The sequence below is a fragment of the Poecilia reticulata genome, linkage group LG3, assembly GCF_000633615.1.
Source record: "Poecilia reticulata strain Guanapo linkage group LG3, Guppy_female_1.0+MT, whole genome shotgun sequence".
Taxonomy (NCBI): domain Eukaryota; kingdom Metazoa; phylum Chordata; class Actinopteri; order Cyprinodontiformes; family Poeciliidae; genus Poecilia; species Poecilia reticulata.
In genome coordinates, this window is record NC_024333.1 from 17657182 (window position 1) to 17674267 (window position 17086).

Sequence of the window (17086 nt, forward strand, 5' to 3'; positions counted from 1 at the left end):
AACCCAATATGTATCTAAGAACTAAATGAAAGAAAACACAAAATAAAAAAAATATCTTCAACACCAATTTATTTCCTTTTTTCTATGCAAGCTTAGCTAAAAGTGAAATTAAAGATGGTGAAATCACCCATAGCATCTGGAAGAGAATCCAGTGCGTAAACTGGTCTTTTATACTTTAATGTGTGCGGAACAAATATATTTACCGATCAAATTTTTCACTTTTTTTCCCCAAGTTTTCTACATCCCATCATGCTTGTCCAGACAAATACCAGAACACAAGGGGAGGGAAGGTCAGTGTTCAGTGTAAATGCATTTAACTCCTTGGACAAACCTCTGCTGCATCCCTTTAGCTATAGCCTCAAAGTCATTTTGGACAGAACTGACAGACTAATCTTTCCCCTCCCAGGCACTCAGTGAAATGATGCCTCCTCCTAAGGCTTCAGATCCCAAGCTCTCTGTTCTAACATCTCTCATACAACCAGAAAGACAAACTCACTGTGGCACCTTGGCACAATGCCTGCGTTTTAGGATCAAATGCTGAGCCTGAAATAACGCCTCATCTGCAACCAAAACACACACCCATAAGAACATACATAGAAAGGAGTGCGTAGTACACACAAACTGCACTACAATGGCTGCCACAGAGCCATTTCAATAATCCCCAGCATGTATGTTTAATAGTGAGGGCCCAACAGGAAATGATCAGCAAATGAAATGAAGCAGCGGGTTATTACGTACCACCGTGGTGTCAGCCCGGTCCTCCTCACCATTAATTTTATCGTAACTCATTTCTGCACCCAGAGTGGAACAAGATTTAATGTTTCCATTCTCCACTCCTGTTCTGCATGACAAATTGTTTTAATAAACATATACTGGGTCATAATAAAGTAATAATAATCCTACCAGTCACCTTATATCACTTCCGTTAAATTTTCCCCTAAGCCAGCACTTGTTACAGTGACAATTACATGGTGGCCAATCCTCCGCAAAGCAAACACAATGGGCAGATTTAATATAGTTTGTAAATATGATTAGTGTGCTGTTGTGTTACTGCACTACACTATTTATATTTCTCTTCAGGCCTTTGTACAGTACAGGATCGGCATTAAATAAAGCTTTTGCTCTTTTATTCCTTTCCTGCTCTCTTTCTTGTTTCAGAATGCCTCCCTGCGCTCCCCTTCACAACTTAATGAAAAACATTGTTGACCGTTAATATTCCACGGATCAATCACCATTTTTAATTTTGCGGATAAATGCGCTATTGTGAAGCCTTCAAAGATCTCTCCCACCTTGTGTGTATGTCCCAGTCTGACTGTGTGCGTATGTGTGTTAATGCAAGCGTGCGGGTTGTGTGTGTCTGCCGGCTGATTTCTTACAGAAAGAGAGAGAATGTGTTCACATAATGGCTCACGGTTATTTGAAGGGGCAATTTTATGCTACATTTCAATTATTGCCGAAATGTTTTTTTTTTTTTTTCTCTCAATAGCTACTGAAGTCATTCTCAACAGGGAAATATTCACTGGAGAAATACATCAGGATGATTATGCTTGTGTGTTTTAAATACAGCATGGTTATAGCAACCTCTTGAACTTCGATAAATGATGGAAATAAATTCAGGTTATGTGAGGCTGACAGACAGTTTTGACTGATTTGCCTCCTGAAGGTGGGAAATGTTTTGACTGATATTTTAAGGAGTCCTTATTGTCACTTTTAAATACCAGCATTATACAAAAAATATGTGGACCCCATATTGAGCTTGCTTTTTTCCAAAAATGCGCTGTTAAACTTGTGTAAAAGGCATCACCCATAATTAGAAAATTGAATCTCACATCTGAAAAACAACATGAAAATATATCTAAAATATTAGTCTAGAAAATGTGAGGAAATGTCTATATCTGCTTTGTCCTTTTTAGCACAATAAACAGACCTAGAGTCAATGTAAGTCAATGGGCCTGATGTGGGCATGACATGGTCATGTCTGCAGGGCCAGCATCCCAAAAGGTTTGCATGTAGTTTTAAATTCACCCTCAATATAAAAATTCTTTTGACCCTTTGCAACTAAGTCACTAAGTCGTTCGAGGCCCACGGAACAGAGTTTTCCCAAGTTGTTTACTATTTTATTCATGACTTCTACTCGTTCCGAGTCAAGCTAATTTGTCTGTGAAAGTAACACACCTGACACACTTGAGCTCAAAGACGGCGGTATTTACAAAAGTTGGAAATAGTTGGCTTAGAAACCGACCCATACCTCCTCCCTTCTGATGCGCTGATCAAATTAATGACTTCGCCTGAATTCACAAAGCATGACTTATATTGCTATTTCAAAAACAGTGTGTCCTTTTACACCGAAGCAGCCTTAAAACGCACAAAAGACGAAATGCTACCCAGTTTTTTCATGCATGTGAGGCTACATGACAGTGCGACACTGTCTCCATGGTCACCAATGGTTAGACGCGTGCCTTCTCCATAATGCGATATTTCATATCTTTCTAATCATACTTACCATATTAGCGCTAATTTTCTTACCTTGTAAAAAGTGTTTGCTGCAAATCCTTGATTACACCGAGGGCTGCCAGTCATTATGAAGATATCTTTCCTCATTAAAATACAATAAAATGACAAGTTTGGTTTCTATCCTTGTCTGTACAGATAGAGCCAAGGTCATAGCCAAGGTCTTGTCTGTACAGCCAAGGTCATAGGCGCCCTATGACCATTTTAAAGTGAAATCAACTAAATAAAAGCGACATAAGATGGGAGGGGGCGCCAAGATGGCGGTAGCGTAAGACGTCCCACGCCGTGCTCTCAGTACAAGAACTTTTGCTTTTCAATTTCCTGTGTGTACAAGCGCTCAGTTAATACCTTTTCTACTTTGTAAGACTATCTTACTCTCAGGAAGATGCCTAAAATAGCCCAAAAAAGAACCAGTGACCACAACAAGTTGGATAAGACCTGCACTGTTGCTTCGGAAAAAGACCACGACTATGTCGGCGCGGCTCTTGACGCTCTTCAACCCGAGGCTGACGAAGAGGATTTTCCGCCGCTCCCGGTTACCGCGGTAAGTAAGCCTCCTGTTGCCAAGAAGCCTTTTCCAAATGTTTCACGGACAACTGGCAACTCAAACCCTGATGATACTACTGCTATGCTTGCTAGCTTGATCAATACAAGAAGTGATGCTTTAGAAACAAAGCTGGGAAATATGCTAGAAGAAATTAAAGTTATCAATAAGAAAATCAACTCAGTTGAAAAACGTGTGGAGCGCAATGAAAAAGATACACCGTCCTGCTTAATCCGTGTCACTGAGATGGAGCGCTATGGCCGTCGCTGGAACCTCAGACTTCACCGAGTCGCTGAGACCGAGAAGGAGAATGTGTGTGTTGGAGGAGGTGGTGCGGGTGTGCCGGGAGATTCTTCGCCGGTAGCCTCGTTCTATCATCATTCGCTTCATTGCGAGGAGATATCGTGATTACATATGGAAAGCGGCTAAGGGAAATGACTTCCTGAAAAAAAAAAATGGACTCCGTTTTACCGAAGACCTTTGCAAAGAAGATCGTGAATCCCGACAGAAGCTGTGTCCAAGCATCCAGAAGGCTCGTGAAGAGGGAAAATCAGCCTGCTTCGTAGGGGGCCGTGGTTTCATCAACGGTGTGGAGATACCCGCAGTGTTTACTCCAATGCAGGAATAATCGCAGGTTTGTTTTTCTTCTTGATGGGTTCACTAAAAAGAAGTTTATCCATGGTTGCAAACTGGGAACTGGAACTTTAATATAAGGTACTGACCCACGGCGTTTTGTGTTATCTGTTACTACCTTCATCCACTAAGTTACTTTTCTTGTTTAAATGTTATATCTTATTTCTCTTAATGCCAGGGGGATGCGCAATATGTTAAAAAGAAAAGCGTTGTTTTTGTTTGCCAAAAATTTTAAATCTGATTTTTGTTTTTTTCAGGAATGTCACTCTACAGTTGATGTTACTTTTTGGAAATCCCAGTGGGGCAATTCTGTTTGGCTTTCTCGTGGGTCTGAGCGTTCTGCAGGAGTTATGATTTTAAAGCACAGATTTAATGGGAATATTATTTCTACTGAATGTGATTCGCTGGGTCACTTTATTTGTCAACTATTCTTCTATGATGACCATCATTTCATTTGTGCCAATATTTATGGTTGCAATAATAAAGGAGAAAATGATGAGCTGTTTCTCAGTGTTGAAAAGATTTTTATAGAATGGTTTTAAAAAATGGCCAAATGCTACAGTCCTCATAGGAGTTGATTTCAACACTGTCCTTGATGGTGACCTTGATAAATGGCTTCCTGGTCATCCAAATGCCTCAAGTCCAACTGTCAAAGCATTTATGGAAAAATTTAATCTAATTGATATTTGGAGAAATGAACACCCACAAGATCATTTATTTACCTGGAGTAATAATTCCTTATCTCGACAATTTAGGATAGACTTCTGGCTGATCTCGGATTCAGTAAACAAGGAAACTGTGACTGTTAACATCCTAACATCCCCCCTAACAGACCATAAAGTTATTGAAATAATTATCAAGTTTTCAGACAAAAAACACTCTTGTAATTCTCCTTCATACTGGAAATTAAATAATAATAATAATAATAATAATAATAATAATAATTAATACATTTTATTTCAAAGGCGCCTTTCTGGCACTCAAGGACACCGTACAAGAGTAAAAAAAAAAAAAACAGTGACAGAAACAAATAAAATGTAACAATTAATTCTTTACTAAATTGCGATGAGGTCACTATAAAGGTAAAATAATTATTACAATTCTTCTGACATAAAGCTCAAACTGATCATCCTTATGGTCATAACTGGGAACTTTTTAAATTTGAATCTGGTAAATTTCTAAGAAAGTTTTGGTAGTAACAAGGCTAAAGTAAACAGAGCTGAGGAAACAAAAATTATATCAAGAATATTTGAACTCACTCAGTTGAATCCCTTTAATTTAAACGACTCTGAACAACAAGAATTAACAGACTTACAAATTAAATTAGATTGTTTTTACATTAATAAGACTAAGGAAGCTTTTATTAGATCAAGAAGAAAATGGTTAGAAGAGGGAGAACAAAACACTCATTACATTCAATAACTCTGTTACCAGACTAAAGATTAACAACGCTGTTACAGATAAACTTGATGATATCGCTAGATATTGTAGTTCCTTTTATGAAACTCTTTATCTTTCCAACTTCTGTCAAACATCAGTTGACGCCCTGATGATCAATTTAACAGTTAACCAAATTTCTAATAGTGAACGGGAACGATGTGATGAGCCAGTCTCTTTGCAAGAGATTGTGGACGCTCTCTCACATCTCAAAACCAACAAATCCCCTGGAATCGATGGGCTGAGTGCTGAATTTTACAAACACTTTTTGTTCGACCTCGCTCCCTTTCTTTTGCAGGTTTTTAATGAAAGTATAGAAAAGGGTTCGCTCCCTGCAACCCTCACTCAGGGTTTAACCACTTTAATGCCAAAACCAAAAAAACATCCTTTACTTTTAGATAAATGGCGTCCAATTTGTCTTCTTAACAATGATTACAAAATATTTGCATTAGTTGTTGTTGCTAAAAGACTAAAATCCGTCCTTCATTCTATTATTGATGAAACTCAATCTGGTTTTATGAAAAATAGGCATATATCAAATAATATAAGATTTGTTTTGGATATTTTAGATTATCCTGATCTTATTCATGATAATGGTTTTATTTATTTTTTGACTTTTATAAAGCATTTTATACGGTCGAACATGAGTTTATTTTCAAAGTCTAGATAAGTTTGGTTTTGGGAAACTCTTTACCAAAGGCTGTTTTTTGGTACAAAACAGCCGTTACTGTTTTGTACCAAAAACAGTAACGGCTCCATCAAACTAAGAAATGGCTCCTCTCCTAGATTTAGCCTCTGCAGAGGAATCAGACAGGGCTGTCCCGTCTCCCCCTATCTGTTCCTGTTGGTGGCTCAGATTCTGGCCGATCATATTAAAACTGGTCCTTTAAAAGGGATCACTATTGCTGATAAAGTGGTTACTTTAACACAACTGGCAGATGATACGACTTTATTTTTTTAAGGATGAGAGCCAAATCTCTCTAGCCATTAAGGAAATTGCTACTTTCTCCAAAGCCTCTGGTCTTTCTCTTAACCTTAAAAAATGTGAAATAATGGCCATAAAGGACTGCTCCACAGCTTCAATTGAAGGCATACCAGTTAAAAATGAGGTTGTTTATTTAGGAATAAATATCACAAAGGATCAAAACAAAAGAAGCTCTCTGAACTTTGACCCGTTAATTCAAAAGACTAAAAAAAGACTGAATCAGTGGTTAGTTAGAGATCTCTCTCTGCGCGGCCGTATTCTGCTTACGAAGGCTGAAGGCCTCTCTAGACTCATTTATGTTGCACAGTCGTTAGACATTGACAATATAAAATTGAGAAAGAAATTGACAAACTATTATTTAACTTTGTGTGGAAGAATAAGACTCACTATATTAAAAAATCTACTCTAATGAATTCATATGAATATGGAGGACTTAATTGCTTATCTTTCTCTATTTTGACTAATACTTTTAAAATAAATTGGATCCGTCAATTTTTTAATTCTCCAGCGTCTTTCTGGAATTTTATACCTTCCCATATTTTTTCTAAATTTGGTGGTCTGGATTTCTTTTTAGTTTGTAATTTTGATATAGCGAAACTCCCAACAAAACTCTCCAACTTTCACCGGCAGGCCTTTTTATCATGGTTACTCATCTACAAACACAACTTCTCTCCTCACCGGTATTTCATTTGGAATAATAAGGACATCCTATATAAGAAGAAAACTATATTTTTTGATTCCTGATTTACTTGTATCATTATTCTGGTTGACCAATTGTTTAACAGTGATGGCTCATTATTGAGTTATGAGGAATTTCTCTCTAAGTTTAATTTTCCTGTCTCTCCTGGAGAATATGCAAAAGTTTTTGGTGCCATTTCTACAAAAACTTGTATGTTATTCAAGCAGAAATCGAGAGTCGGTTATCATTCTCCCATTTTAATTCCCATACATTCTCCTGTTGGCAAAATATGTCTTAAACCTTTTCCTCGTAACAATAATAAATCGATTAGATCCCTGTTTCAGAGGGAAGTGACCTCTGCTCCTGTAGTTGTACCATATTGGAATCGTTTTCATATTAATTTATCCTGGAAATTGACCTGGCTGCTCCCAAATCACTTTCTTCTCACTAACAAGGTAAAATAAGTGTCTTTTAAACTCATACACAGAATCTACCCCGTTAAAGTCTATCTACAGAAGTTCAACTCTAACATTGATGTAAACTGTTCCTTCTGTGACATTTGCCCAGAATCAGTCACTCATTTGTTCTGGTTGTGTTCTTAGTCTAAAGTATTTTGGCAACATTTTGGTAACTTTGTTGACTCAAAAATATCAGCAGGCTTTCAATTATATTGGAAAAATATCTTGTTTGGATTTCAACAAAATGAAAAAATTAATTTGAAAAGTTTCTTTATCAATTTATTACTTCTTAAGGCTAAATTTCACCTATACATAAATGTAAATTTTTGAGGAAAAAACCAAACTTTTCAGTTTTTTTGATTGATCTTAAACATTATATATTTACAAGGCTAATCAAAAAGCAAAACAACAACATGGACTTGCAATCAACTTGGAATTTTGGATTCTCTCCTGTTAATTCACTGTGACATCTGGCGCATATACCACAACTCGTATTATTTTCTGTATGCAAGATTGTTTTGACTGTCATTTTCTTGTCACTATTGTACTTTATGTTCCCCCTGGCAATTATATTTGTTTTGTTTTTGTGTTTTTTTTTCTAATATGTACACAGCACAGTTGTGTATTGTTGTTTACAAGAAATAAAGTGGAAAAAAAGCGACATTAGATGTCTGTTTTTTCACAGACTTTACAGGAATGCATTTGTTTTTTTGACCAATGCAAAACAACCAAAGGAAGGCGGGTTTCTGAAGTGCGTGACGTCACGTGCAAAGGGTCAATAGCACTGGGCAGTAGGAGTATAGAGTATTTAAAAATTATTCTCTATACTTAAAAGTTAATGCAATCCCATTGTAGAATGTAAGAGAAAGAAGTTGGAGGTGTGTAGGAACATCCTTTATTACTGCTTCTTTTGCCATTCCTACTATAATGCAATTTTAATCTTTCCCTAGCAACAGCTGAAGCAGAAACAGGAATTGGCACATCTCATTTTCATTTTTCACAGAAAAGATAACCATGCTTTTTTACCATCAAAACATTTTATGACCAAAACCGTCACCGGTAATTAAGAAGTAAATTATACCCTCCCCATAATTGTGTTGGTATATCATATAAGATCCCAATACACAACAGTAAAAATTCTAGTTTTAACATGACAAAAAGTAAAAAAAAACGTTCAAACAGTATTTCTACTTTAGTAAACCACTATATGTTATGGCTACCTTTTTTTTTTAGCTATAGAGTGTAAAAGAAAGTCTTTTCCCAATGAGGGCTTAGTGGGTGCATGAGCTTCGTTTTTGTTAATTACTGCTATGGCAGCACAAGGGATTTGTCACTTCAATGTAAAAATATTTCATTTTGGCAAAGTGGCTTAAAGGACACGTGCTGTCATGTCTCCTGAGAATAGTTAGTGATAATACCTAAAGCCAACATGCGTTGACATGTAACTGTCAAGGACTTCAAAGACCTGAGGAATCCATGTCATCCTTGATGGGGCGAAGGTAGAAGCAGTGTGACATGTTTATTGAAGTCTGTTAATGGAAGATGTGGGGATTATGCCTATTCTGAACGAGCGGTGGTGGTGCCAGATCAAAAGGTGATTGAAATATTAATTTTCTTAACATAACGAAAAGAAAAGAAAAAAAAAACTGTCGTTTCACCAAAGTTCATTCCACTTTTTGAAATAAAATGTGTTCAGATGGAGACGAGGTTTACTACGTTCCTTTTGGGTCAGAATGTTATTCTTTTTGTCATATGTTTAAAAAGAAAATCTACCCCAAAACTGTCTGTATTATGTGTGCTCTGATATTTTCGAGGTCTCATCCTGTGTGAAGTTGAGAACCAGAGTATACTTTGAGTTGGCTGTATTGTATATTCTTGCTCGTCAAAGCTGAAAGCAGCTGCGCTAATTGTTGTCAAATGTCAGAGCAGTTTTGTAGGCCACTCCGTGCAGCTCAAGAGAAAGAAAAAGAAACTTTCTTCAAATGTTTGCCAATCATTCAAATAGGAACCTTTTTTGTTGACTTGTTCTGGTAGCCTTTGGTAGCCTCAATTTTCCCTCTCACACACCCCCAACCCATCCACAAACCGGAGAGACATGAAAGAGCTCTCCTCCACCACATCCATAGCATTGACAGTTGGATGAAATATTTATTTATGAAATCTAAAAACATGTATTCACCCTTGACACTAGATTCTGGGAAAATTGACTTCAGAAGCACCTCACCACCACCAGAGCCTGGCCCTCCAGTGAGTCAATTATGATGGCTTAAAGGAATGTCTGACTCTCTTCAAGTGTCTACTTGGCCCTAATTTTTTATCTCAGACTCTTTTCATCTGATTCTTTACTGGTAACACGAAAACAGTTCAGAGCTGCTCTGTCTAACCTGCACATGAAGATGAAGTCGAGATTGACATTTGAGTATATTTCATCATCAGGGCTGTACTTCACATTTTTAATCTTAGGGTGTATTATCTTTGAATCTTCACTGTTGAGAAGGACGTGATAGCTCCAGGTCTTATAAAGCTTTACTTAAACAAGGGTTTGATGTGATAATGTTTCAGCTGCTTTATGCTCCCATTGTGTTTTCTATTTTTTTCCCCCAATCCTCTTGACCTTCAAACAGTTGTGCAACCTTGACAAATAGATTCCTATTTGTGTAATTGTTTTCTGTGCCAGCTGGCCGGTGCTGCATTGGTGTGCCATCTCATTTTTACTTTAAGGTTTGGAGGGAAAGGGGAAAAAAAAGTGTGACTTGTGAAAAGTGTGATTACCATCTGAAGTCATTTTTCACTGGCTGTCTAGTAGTATAAGGTAAAAGTAAAAACGCAGAGGAGAGCCACATGTCAGTGAGACAATATGCGAGTTCACATTGTAGGATATTGGTTTCCTGGCAAAAAAAACAACAAAAAACAAACAAACACAAGGTTTGACAAATTTCTGCTTGTGTTTTTTCCACTTCATTTTATTTATTTTGTACAGGAATCCTTTTGCTCCACTGCTTTGGTAATATTTATTCACATAGATACTTCAAGGAAAAGCCAATGCAGAGCACTGCAGATAAATTAGCTCTGTCTGTCTGGCACTTGTTAGCAATTGTTTGACTAGATGTAAAATCATGCCCACTTATATTGCTCTCAATGTGGAAAAGTAGCATTAATTTTCAGGTCAGCTGACTCAGTTGTACATTTGTATTGGCTGTGATGATTGATGTTGTTGGAAATGTTACAGCTAATGTAATAACAACTTGTTTTTCCTTAATGTGCTGCTTATTATATTGACATTTCTAAGGCTTTTTGATATTGCAGATTACATATTAAATGACAAAGAAACTTATCAGCATCTCACTGCATGAACAGGTATTTGTTTTTTTTAAATACAATTTTTCTAGCAGAACACTTAGTGAATGCTGAAGATTTATCTTCAAGTTCTTCATGTGATAGGTGTGATCCTCAAGGATAAATCCTGGGCCCACTTTATTTAATTTTGCACATAAACATTTGTTTGTTTTGTATATAACTATTTGAACTAAATTATCAAGAACTGCATTTTCACTGATGACGCTGTGATGGATATTGTTGGATCCACACATTGTCAGCTATTATTTCACCTTCACACTGTTTTTTCCCAACAAATTTAGCCCAATTTTAGAGTTTATCAAAATCTATGTAATGTTCTATTTTATGTGAAATATTACAAGTATCACTATCCTTAATGTTTTGTAGATGAAGTTAACTTTAGAATACAAATGTTTCAGAATATGAATTGATTATTTTTATTTTATGCAAATGAATGACTGCCTGACAGTGTGTATTTACACATCCTTCAGCAGAACATAATAAATGAAGTAATTACCTGTTATCCGATAAGCTAGAACAAGTGCATAATTTAGTAGTGGATTAAAAAATTAACAAAAAAAGAGGAAAAGTTAAGAGTTCAGATCAGCAAATTTGCTTACAACAGACTTTGGGGTCAAGAAAGAGTGGAGAGGTCTCAGAGGTGTAAGTTAAACTTTAGAATCTAATATTACATAGAACCACTTTAGATTTAAGCTAATTTAATTATTTTTCTGTTAGGATGCTAAACATCAGTTTTGAAAGGCTAACTTATATTCAGCACATTCACGATTTCATGTATGAAATTGTAGCAGGACCGACATACAGACAAGGGCTTGGAAGCATGCAGGGTGAACAGAATGACAAACTTACAGGCAGGTCACGTGGAGAACAGGACAGGGGACTAGTGTGAGCGTAACAGAAGAATCCAGCACAGAACAAATGAAACCTAGGGTCTGAAAAATAGAACATGTGATCAATGACATAGTCAGCAGGTGAGTCCAATCAGTAGAATGTTGAACAGCTATGGCGGAGTGCAAAAAGAGAAACTGTGGAAAGGGGACCAAATTAACACAGTGAAAACAGAGGAAGCAAGACTAACAGTAACATAATAACCTAAGTGCAGAAATAAAACACCATAAATAAGTCAGAAGCCAAACACAAAGATGTGAACCAAAGTGGCAGGAACTATGCAACAATAGTGAACATGAAAATTAACTTGATACGGAAATGATCAGGATACAAAGACCAATGCTTAGGATATATAACTGATTTAAAGTGCTAACACCTTTTGGGTAACCATCCATAAATAATGGGTTGTTTTTTGTATTTTTATTTTTTTGTCAGAAATTACAGCCAGGGAGATGGTGCTGTTCCAACTGTCCCTGTGTAAAAATAATCATTTGGTTCAGTGTATGGAAAAGGCATGACAGAGTATTAGGGCCATTGTAGATCTGAAAGAATAATAATATGACCACAGATGTAAAAATTTCTGGGCATGGCGTTGGTGCAGCAGTAAACGTGGTCCATGTGTAGAGTCCTTGGTCCTCGACATGGCCTTCGCGGGTTCAAGTTCCAGCCCAATGACCTTTGCTGTATGTCGTCTCCCTCCTGTAAAATGAAGGCCTCTAGAGCTGACAAAATGTTACAAAAAAGGTGTACATTTCCACCAAACAAAACTCTAAAATTTCTAGATTAATTTCACAAAAATGTTATAGTAATTTTATTTTATTAAAAATATATAATTTTTAATAATTACTGGCATGAATTTACAGTCATATTAATGTATGCTTTTTTCTTACACATTTACAACTTTTTGATCAGAAAATCAGCTTTTTTCCAATAAATATTTTGGTGGAAATTTAGTTCATCATAGACCCATTACTATTCTCTTCTTTGATCTACACTGTCCCAAATACTCAGTCCTAAAAAAACAGCCGTGTGCCTCATCATAGGAACGTAGTCCACCCTTACACACCTGGCATACCTCTACTAATTTTGCAAAAAGTGTGCATGTCTGTCTTAAAAAATGATCGACATCCTGAATTAGATTCGGTCATAAACAGTTTAGCACCCCAAGATCCCCAAACTGCCTTCTGCTCTCGTAACGATGATGCCGCGGTAATCAAAAATGGTGAAATCAGCTGCCAGTTTCCCAGCGGTGGCAGGAAGTAGAAGGACTTTTCTATGAAAGTTGGAAAGCCTTGTGACACTGAGATCCTCTGCATGAAATTACCTAGTTCTTTCATTAGAGTCAGAATAAACTCAACACTTCCCATTTAATCTACCAGACTTTAAACTCAGCATCTTGACATTCATGAAAAGAAGTAGAGGAGAGAGGCTTTAGAGACCTCCCTGAAGGGCAGGCATAAAGAGAGGCAACCAGAGATGGTAATGTAGCTCTGCGTGTGTGTGCGTGTGTGTGTGAGAGAGAGTGGCGGTGGGTGGGGGTGGAGGTACTTGAGGCAGTTGAGAACTCATTTCAGACCCAATCCTAACCCTCTCAGTCATCTCTCCTTACAACTCAATACTAAGGACCTGTGTGTCTCTCTGTCTGACACTCTGTGTAACTCTTCATTATCCTCCAGCCAAATTCAAAACAGCCCCCTCCCTCACCTCACAGTGGTGCTGCAGTGAGGGCCCTCTTTGTCAGCACGGAGTCAAACAAGCCCCCTCCTCTTCCTGCTTTCCAACATGGCTGGGATGTTTTCCTGTTAGTTTAAGTCTCATCTCAACTAATTAATATTTTTGCTTATAGCGGCTGCAGTTCCCACGAGAGGCTCCTTAATTAATCATTTATAAATCTACACAGCCTCCTAGTTTATTAGTCTCTGCCTTTGGCATTGGTTGACTGCATGGGGAAACCGCAAATGATTAGTTACAGGAATGAAAGCTTTCCCCCCTCCTGCTCTTCTCTCCCTCCCCTGTTTGCAACTGATTAGGGCCTCACGCAGAGGTTTTTCCATAGCCCTGCTCTGTACTTTAATTCATTCGGAGCACCTGACACATTACTCACTCTCCCACCTCTCTGATCCTCTGCCTATTGTTTGAAGCAGTGTTTTTTTTTCTCGGCTCATGCTTTGAGGCATGACAATCAGTTAAGGTTCCCTCGCAGCCCAGTCAAAACACAGGACCAAACATGGAAAAAGGGACTTATCGTGCTGGACAACAACAACTAGAGCTCGGGGTAAGCTTGGCCAGGGCCGCTACTCAGACTGCAAGACTTCTGGTCATCCTTAGAGGATCCAGAAACATGACATGACAGAAACAGAATTCATTCACAATTAAATTCCTGAGGCCGAGGCCTTTGAGCCGTGTCACACCGCGGAGGCTGTCAGGTATTTATTGGAAAAGAGGCCATATTTCAATCAGTTTAACAGAAAAATAAATTAATTGAATCAACTGGAAGCGACGTGGGAGGTTTTCATAATGTCTTTGCACTCTCAGGGAAGAACACCTCATGCAACAGGGCTCCTTCATCCAATTAGACATCTGCTGACTGGCTCACACCAGCCGCTCTATGCTCAACGTTCCACCTTATCGCCGCCTTTTTATCCCTTTTATCATCAAAGTAACTCCACTTTTCTTTGGCATATAGGTAAATCCAGCAAAACCCTCCCAGAGAGATAGACTAATTATGTTGTAAGAGTCACACTGTGCAGCTTTGGATGGCTTGCTGCACATCTTCCAGCAGTGGTTGATTACAATTTTAAAATGAGGCGGCTCGAGTTGTTTTGTATTTGAAAATGTTGCAAAAGAAAACAACAGCAATTTATTTCTTCTACGCTAGCATAAATCTGGAGATTTATGTTTTCCAAAAAGTCTTCAACACTATGTTCAAATGCAGAATATTTAACTGAACTTTAGCGCGGACACCATGAGGTTATTTTTTAATCAGCAAAGCAGCCCTCTTCTCTAACAGATAACACAGGCAGGAGAAAAAAAACATAATTTTCAAGAGTGCAGGAGCGAGACGGGAAGGTGGGCTCCACAAGCAAGGTAATTACATCCACATTCATATACAAAATGATGGCAAATGTGTGTCTTTTTTCTATGAGGACCAATTACTTTTATTGAAATGTGCTAGATTTTCTCTTTTCTGAGTGGAGATGGGATTATTACCAGTGCTTTGAAGAATAACACGATCAAAGGAAATCACTGCAGACAAAACTTCTTTATTCTTTCTGCTATCTTTGTTCTAGCAAAAATGTACTAGATTGGTTTCGCTTCATTCTTGCATGTAGACACATTAAACAGCAGTATTTGATACTACAAATTCTGATTAAAACAAAAATGTGAAAATGACAAAAAATATTTCCACAGTCTATAATTAGTTGCAGTAAAAACACATATTTTTTGGAATTGCAAAGATTTCAAGGATTTCACATCATATTGGTAATCTCTTCATGCAATTGTGCATAAATAAATTCTCTATAAATTATGACAGTTTGTAACTGCATGAGGTTAAAACAATGCCATGTAGAGAACAAATATCAGGCCTTGGGCGTGAATAAAAGCAAAAACAAAAAAACTATATTATTTAGCCCTAGGTAATTTAAGATAACTTTACAAAATGTTAAACATCAGTTTAAAATGAATTCTCTTCTGAAAGTCATAGTTCTAGAAAAGGGAGAAGAATCTCAAGTGTTTGAATTCAGAACTGATCTGGTTACATTAGCAAACTTTATCCTGCAAGTAAAGTAAATTTGACTCGACGTTTATGGTGTTGAGACTTCTGTATATATCCTGTGATATGCTCTGATATGACGCATAAAAATGTCAAGAGCCCAATCCATGCTTGTGTTGGAGAACTCACCTAATGTCCTCAGTGGGGTTAAAGACAGAGACTTCTCTTACCACAAGTCTAAAATTTCACATATTAACACATTTGTGCCACTTTATTATCACTTTACAGCATGACAACGTGCTTAAAAAACAGATAATCAGTGAACTGTGCCTGGATTGTTGAACAAGGCTTTTTTCTGAAGAGGTGTTGATCAAACTTTTTTTTCATGCCAGTGTTTTTGTCAGAATTGTGATTAAACCCAGTCCATAGCATCGATTTCCAGCTGTCTTGTCTAGTTCTTACTGCAGAAATTCAGCCTATCTTTAAAGAGAGCCTCCATTGCTGCTCTTTTAGTCACAAGGCAGAGTGTAGATGCACTTAAACCAATCTAATGCTAAAGCAAGCCCCGCAAAGGTACTGACACAAATCTGTAGCCCACTGCTCAGGAGGAAGCTTTTCTGGTTCTCACTGGATGTTTTAAGGCCGTTTCAGTGCAACTGAACATAAGACCTTGACGATGTGGAAACCTGGCCTTTCAAATGTAATAATCCAGGAAGTGATTTTTCCTAACTGAGGTCAGTAGTAGGCCAATGATGGCTTAGAGGATAATGATAAGAAGATGGCAATTTCAAGAACATTTAGTTTTGTTTTATTTTATATCTGTTAAGCTGTTGTTTTGCTTATGAATTAATTTAAAATGGACTGAAACATGCTGATCATTTTATGCCTTGAGCAGAATGGTTTTCAGCAAACATATGAACTAAAAATCACTTTTCGGAATCATCTAATCGGTCTACACAGAAATCGAAAACCAACCTGTATTCTGACTGAAAGTCATGAAACAGTGAATTTACAACAAAAACAACATATGTGTCACAACCCTGTGACTTCACACATCAGAGCAGGAGGCCGGGTTTAGACTTGTGCTGTAATGTCTTGTGAGGTTTCTCCTCTTCTGCTGTACTTCTATTACTTGCTACTTCTTGAAATAATTTGATATATATTTTTTAAATCACTCGTCTGCTTTACCGCCATCTAAAAGGCCATTGAAGCTACAGAAGAATGTAATCTCTCTGAGCTTAAATAGATATTGCTTGGTCTGCAGCTATCATCACAATAAACACGGAGCCATCTTGAAATATTACATGTAATGCACTTGTGCTTAAACCATTTTATCTGCGTAAACCACTCAGCCACTCCTTGCTCTGCCCTTGACCTAAAAAAAAAAAGCCCAGCTTTTTGTTTGTAAGTACACAAGAGGCAGTGGTCCTTGATCATTTTGAATTTTCATCAATTGAACTTCAGTGTATTCTCTCAAAAAACCCATCTCTCCTTTGTGTTTGTGTGTACAAGCTGAACAATGAGTGGAAAAAGAGCAGGCAGAGAGGGAAAATAAAATGTTTAATTTGGATGTTTTTGTCCTTGTTACATCAGATGATTATGCACTTAACTGCTGTTTGTAGGTCCAAGGCCATGGCTTTAATAGTTAACTGGAACACATGGCAGCTGTTGTCATGGACATTGAATTGGGTGTTGTGGGAGCAGCCGGCAGTAACATGCCTGTGCAATATTTTGCACTTTGGCTCCACAACACTAGAAATTTTCAAATGATCATGGAGTTGAACCACTGCGTCACTTTGACACAAAGCTGACAAAAGCTTGGCTTCACGAGTTTAAAAACATTTATTGGAGTTGTTTATTGTCCACTTAAGAGCAGGTG

General features: G+C 37.5%; 1 long non-coding RNA gene across 1 annotated transcript; it reads left to right on the forward strand.

Annotated features, from left to right (window-relative positions):
* Nucleotides 1–2540: 2540 nt before the first annotated feature.
* LOC103462449 (uncharacterized) lies at nt 2541–4187 on the forward strand. Its single transcript, XR_533348.1, has 2 exons — nt 2541–3689; nt 3946–4187. It is a non-coding gene; the product is annotated as an uncharacterized LOC103462449 (long non-coding RNA).
* Nucleotides 4188–17086: the final 12899 nt, after the last annotated feature.